Here is a 6,455-nt window from a genome sequence, read left to right as displayed (position 1 = left end):
GATACGTAGAAAAATGTTTCAGATGTCCAATTTGATGAAGGATGTGAAGAAATATAAGAAAAAGACAAAGTTTTATAAAAGAAAAAAAGAAATAGAAGCCATTGCAGCAAAGGCATTAGAATTAAAAAGGAAACTATTCATTTTAATTTTGAATAGGATGCGTACATTAGACAAAATGGTTAATGTACTGAAATCACATAGCAAAAGGAAAAGAGTAGTGAACAGAACCAACTTTTGTAAAGTGTTTTTAGGAAAGTGGATGCATAGTTCAAGTAGTGAACCTTTTTTTAATGAAGAGAGCTATTTTCAAAGTAATAGTTTGCTGCATGCAGTTGACACCAGAGGTCGTTCTTACGAAGTAAAAAATGGTTGCATAATGGAGAAGGAGATAATGGTTCCAAGAGATGAGGTACAAGTGATGGCAGATGAGGCTATGGGGAGACGTCCTAAAGCCCCAGTGTACACTTGGAATTGTAGTAGTATTTGCACTGTGCGTCAGGAATCTATTGACAAATTTCGAGAGTTTCTAAGAGAATATAGTAAAAAAAGTATAAAACAGAAGATTAAGGTGCTTCAAAGTCTGGATCCATGCAGAGTGAGAGAGAATACTGGTTTGCAGGGTCATTCTCTGGCTTGTCTATCTAGAAAAGTGTGTAATAGTGTTTTCCATCATTTTAGGATGCTGGCTGTTCATCATACTGAAATGAGAAAGTTTGTGAGATGGTTGTATTTTGCCAAAAGTCCAGCAATAAAGTTAAATGAATTGAATAGGGCTCTGTTCCGAGGAACGGTATCAGATGTAGAGAAGGTTGTTGATGAAATTCAGTTTTGTTACTTTGGTCCTGAACAAAACAGTGCAGAGAAGGACACAGTAAATGAGGAAGAAGTGGAAGAGAATGTAGAACCCTCTGTAAGTAACACATTTAATGATCACATAACAAAATTTGCAATAGTCTCTAATGAAAGACCAAATTTTACTTGTATTTGTTGCCGCAGAACTCATTATAGAAAACAAACTAGGAATGTTGATCTCTACAGAAAGAGTGATAATGAAGATAATTATAAGTGGAAGGATTTTGCCACATATATATTTCTAGAAAATTGTTTTGATTTGGGTGAAGATCAGCGTATTTGTAAATACTGTTACAACAAGTTAGAGGAAAATAGAATGCCAACCAGAGCTGTACATAATAATTTAGAATTGGATGCTATTCCTGCTGAACTTTTTGAATTAAATACATATGAGTCTATACTCATTCAATGTGTTCATCCGTTCCAGACCATAGTACGTATGGAGCCCAAAACTGGTAAATTACCTCCTTCTGATTTACTGAGAGGTTTAAAAGGAAGAGTGGTGTATTTGCCCTTGGATTTGAAAAAAAATATGGAAACTATTGATGCGGATACTTTGGAAACTGAACCATTAGTTATTCTGGTTAATGGTGTACCTACAAAGAATAAGAAGATTTGGCAGGAGCTGGTAGATGTGCGGAAAGTACAAAGAGCAAATTTGTATTTGAAAAGGAATAACAAATGGTATGAATCAATTTATATAGAAGAAGAAGAAGAAGAAGATTTACAAGAAGACACAGAAACACCAACTGGCCAAATTGAAAAAGTGGACAAGTCAAAGGAAGAAGAAATTTATGAACATTTTAGCATACATCCTCTTCATTCAAAAGAAGTTATGGGAGACAATATTGATCTCTTTCAGATGAAGAAAGCAAAAGGAACTCCCGTGAGTGTATGGGAGGAGAGCTTGGAAGCTCGATATTTTCCCCAGCTGTTTCCTAAAGGAAAAGGAGGACGATACGATGAACGTCCGGAACAGATTCCAGCTTCTGAGTATCGGACTACAAGACTATATGCTGAAGATCACAGATTTCGACAAAGTATTCCTTATTTGTTCCATCTTTTATTTGAAAGCGACTTGTCTGCACTGTCTTATGCAGTAAATCACATTTTAAAAAGTGGAGTACATTTACAAAATGTGTCTGCTAAGGATTTTATGGAGAAAGTGCAGCACCGAGATGATCATTTGGAAACACAACTGATCAATCTGATGGCTTGTCAGCGTGGGACAAATGAATATTGGTACCGACGTCATGGTGAATTAAAATGCATGTTACGGAATTTAGGAACACCAACATGGTTCCTTACCCTAAGCTGTGCCGAGTACGCTTGGGATGATTTACTGGATTTTCTACGAGAGGCAAATTCAAACATTAAAAACATCGAATACAAGACAGCAGGAGAACTGTGCTCATTGGATCCGGTTAATGTTTGCAGATATTTCAATCATAGATTTGAGGCTATGATGTCCTTCATCTGCAATAAAAAAAATCCACCTCTTGGAGAAGTAGTAGATTTCTTTTGGAGAAAAGAGTACCAGGCAAGAGGTGCTCCTCATATTCATATGCTGTTGTGGATCAAGGATGCCCCAAAGTTTGGAACAGATACTGATGAAGCAGTGTTATCTTTCATTGAAGAATATGCAACATGTGCTATACCAAAAAGCACAGAAGAGAAAAAGTTAAAGGAGCAAGTTTTACGTTTCCAAAGTCATCGGTGTGGAAAATACTGTCGACGGAAATACAAGAGCAAAGATAAATACTACACTAAATGTCGATTTGGTTTTCCTAGACCTGTTCTTTCAAATGGAAGAGTCAACAGTTTTATGTCAGCTGTGAGACATACTATCACAAGAAAATCACCTAAGAATACCTACAACCTAAAAAGAAAAGAAGAATCAAAAAATATAAATGACTACAACCCAGTCATTTTATCCATGTGGAATGCTAACATGGATATACAGTATGTAGCTGACAATTCCATTGCTGTTGCTCGATATGTAATGTCTTACATTACGAAATCAGAAAAAACAGAATTGAAGGAAATGTGGGAAGAGATTTCTCACGAGAAGACTGTCAGTAAGAAGCTGTACAGTTTCAGTTTGAAGATGTTATCGCATCGAGAAATTGGATCCTACGAATGTTCAGATAGGTTATCTTCTGCAAGTCTCTACTCGAAGTCAAGAAGAATAATTTGGGCAAGTTTAGGCCTTGCAGCAATGAGAAATCGGGTACTGAAATCTGTTGGAGAAATTGAATATTTGGCCGAGAATGACCCAGAAAGTACAGATATTTTGAAATCAAACATGTTGGACACATATTATCCCAAGAGAAGTCAACATCTGGAGAACATGTGTCTCTATGAAGTGCTGCAGAACTACATTTATTCACGGAAAGCCGCAGAAGACATCAACAATGGAAAATATAAAGTCGTTGGTGAGGAAGGATGTTTGGTGAAGCAAACAAAAGGAAGTTTGATAAATCACAGGAAGCTGAGTTGCGACACTACTGACAAGAAGGAATTTTACTACTTGGCTCTTTTACAGTTGTTTAAACCATGGCGTACAGAGGATGAACTACTGGGAGAATTTCAAAGCTATGAAGATTCTTTTAATGCTTGCAAAGACAGCATACAATGCAGTACATTCTCAAGTTATCTGCAAATGTTAAATGAAGAAATTGAACAGGAAACTACAATTGCAGCAGAAATAGCTAGAGACAGTTCTCAAGACAGCCAAAGTTCAGGAACACTCAGTCAAGATCCCCTAGGACAACCAATCGTTGAAAATGAAGCATCAATAGCCATGAATGAAGTGGAAACGGCTATGAATCAAGCTCAAGAAGAATTTATAGACTTACAAAATTTGGAAAGACAACTGAATCAAGAGCAGCAACAAATTTATGAAGAGATCAGAAGCAAAATTGATCACGGATTTCTACATGAAAAAAAAGAGTGCTCATGCACATCATTTCATCCAATCAGGATGTATGTAAGCGGACAAGCTGGAACTGGAAAAAGTTTCCTTATAAAAGTCATCAGAAGCTACCTACAGCAAAAAACGGATTCAACTTTGTCTTGTGTGGTTACTGCTCCAACTGGGTTAGCAGCATATAACATAAAAGGAATCACTTTACATCGTTTGCTAATGTTACCAGTGGAGCATGAGAACAAAATACAATACAACAAGCTAACTGGAGAAGCATCCTTGGAAGTTTCAAGAGTATTGAAGAAGATGCAAGTTCTCATTATTGATGAGGTGAGCATGGTATCAAACTTAATGCTTGCCTTTGTGCATTTAAGAATGCAGCAAATTTTGAAGACAGACTATGACATGTTATTTGGTGGAAAACACGTCATAGTTTTTGGAGATCTTTTGCAACTTACTCCAGTTAAAGGACAACCAGTGTTTAATACTGTCACACATGAAGACACGAAGAAGTCATTGGGAAGCATCGGAAATACAAATATTTGGTCCTTCTTTGAGTACAAGGAACTTACTACTAATATGAGGCAAGCAAGCGATGAAGAATATGGAAGTATTCTGAAAGATATCAGAATTGGACTACTCACAGAAGTTGGCAAAAAAGCATTACAGAGTCGGCTGCTACATAATTTATTTCCAAAGGAAGAAATAGTTGCAGAGAAGATATACAAGAACATTGCAGAAAACAAAAGTGTCATCTGCTTAATGCCAACTCAACGTGAATGCTCAATATTTAATGAGGAGCTTTTGAAATTGGAAAAGGAAGAGATCAGGAAATTGGAAGCAGTGGACAAAATTGAGGATGGAAGAATTACTGTCACAGTAACAGGCACACTGAAAAATAAATTGGATTCACTAGAGAAGAACATCTGGATTAGAAAAAAATCTATATGTTTGCATGAACTGTAGAGTATTTTTAAGGAGAAATTTGGATGTTGAAAAAGGTTTAGTTAATGGAGCTATGGGAAGAGTTGTGGGTTTTATTAATTATCAGAAAAAAGATGGAATTGAATGTTTAAAAATAAAATTTGATCAGATAGAAGAAGTTAAAGACATTTGTCGTTGTACAGTTCGTTTCATGCTTGTGAAAGACTTATATGTACGTAGGAAGCAGTTTCCGTTTTCGCTAGCATATGCTGTAACTATTCACAAGTCTCAAGGATTGACTGTAGATTGTGCATTTGTGAACATTGGTTCAACTGTGTTCAAAGAAGGTATGGCATATGTTGCTTTGTCACGAGTGAAAACATTATCAGGTTTATTCATGATAGACTTTGATGACTCAAAAGTTAGTGCTGATACAAATTGTGTAAAGGAGTATAATAGATTAAGAAGAAGCTATGCTCCTCATTTAGGTCAGTATCCTGTGTTGGAGAAACGTGTAGTTTCTCGTAAAAGGAGAAATGAGAATATCTGTGATGACGATGTAGAGAGGAGGAAAAAAAAGAGGAGTGATGTAATTGCAAGCAAAAAGAGTAAGGAAAAAGAAGAACAGGTTGTAGGATGTCATTTTGAAAATAGCTCTGGTGTCAACTGCTACACAAATGTAGTGCTGAATGTTGCATTTTATCTGGAAAGTTTGCAAGAGCAGATAATAGTAAATCAGGGAAAAAGATTCTGTTCTGAGCTGAGTCTCCTTTTTCAAAAGCTGAGTAATGATAAAACTCAAATAGAAAGTGCTACTGAAATTAGAAAACTTTTATATATTAGGGGCAGAGGTGGTCTGCCACTCTATCACTAGGATGATGTCATCAGTGATGTCATCAGTGATGTCATTTGAGATGTCATCAGTGATGTCATGAGTGATGTCACTGACCATGTCATGAGTGATGTAATATGTGACGTCATCAGCAGTGCATTGCGGGCGCGCGAGTTATAGTTAGCTGAACTAACTATAACGGGGGAATTTCATTGGTTTTTTACGAGTGAAATGTCCAGCTAACTATAACATGTGTGAAACCTTTGGTTTTTTCATTGAATTTCTAAGGTTTTTTAAATGCTAATTCCTAACTATAACGTGTGTGAAACCCATGGTTTTTTCAGTGAATTTGCAAGGTTTTTTAAATGCTAATTCCTAACTATAACGTGTGTGAAACCCATGGTTTTTTCAGTGAATATATATATATATATATATATATATATATATATATATATATATAGTGTATGTGTGAGGAATATAAATGTGTGTGTTCATACTTAGTGAAATATACATTTCATCATTTATGGTTAATAATTTCATGATGAATTATTTATGTAATCACTATTTCTGGTTTATACCTTATCATTATTTTGATTGAATATATTTAACCATATGAATTATTGTTATTGCACTTTAGAATAAATAAATAGGCCTTGTGCCAGATATGCAGGCCTACATGTTCCATCATTAATTGTGGTGGCTGGGTGGCCACTGCGGTCTAAGTAAGCTTTATTTTTATTGATGGCACCTGAGGATAATTAAGCCATATTGATGTTAAATAGGCCAAAAGAGATGTAATACATTTACCTTGGGAAAGCCGACAGCGATGGGTGAAACATCAGTTTATGAGTGACATCACTCACTCTTTTAAACTTTTTGCAGATGCACATTGGCACTTTCAGAATGCACTTTCACAAATAC

This window comes from Triturus cristatus, chromosome 1_1, assembly GCF_964204655.1.
Source record: "Triturus cristatus chromosome 1_1, aTriCri1.1, whole genome shotgun sequence".
In the NCBI taxonomy this organism is placed as follows: Eukaryota; Metazoa; Chordata; class Amphibia; order Caudata; family Salamandridae; genus Triturus; species Triturus cristatus.
This window is presented reverse-complemented; position numbering follows the sequence as displayed.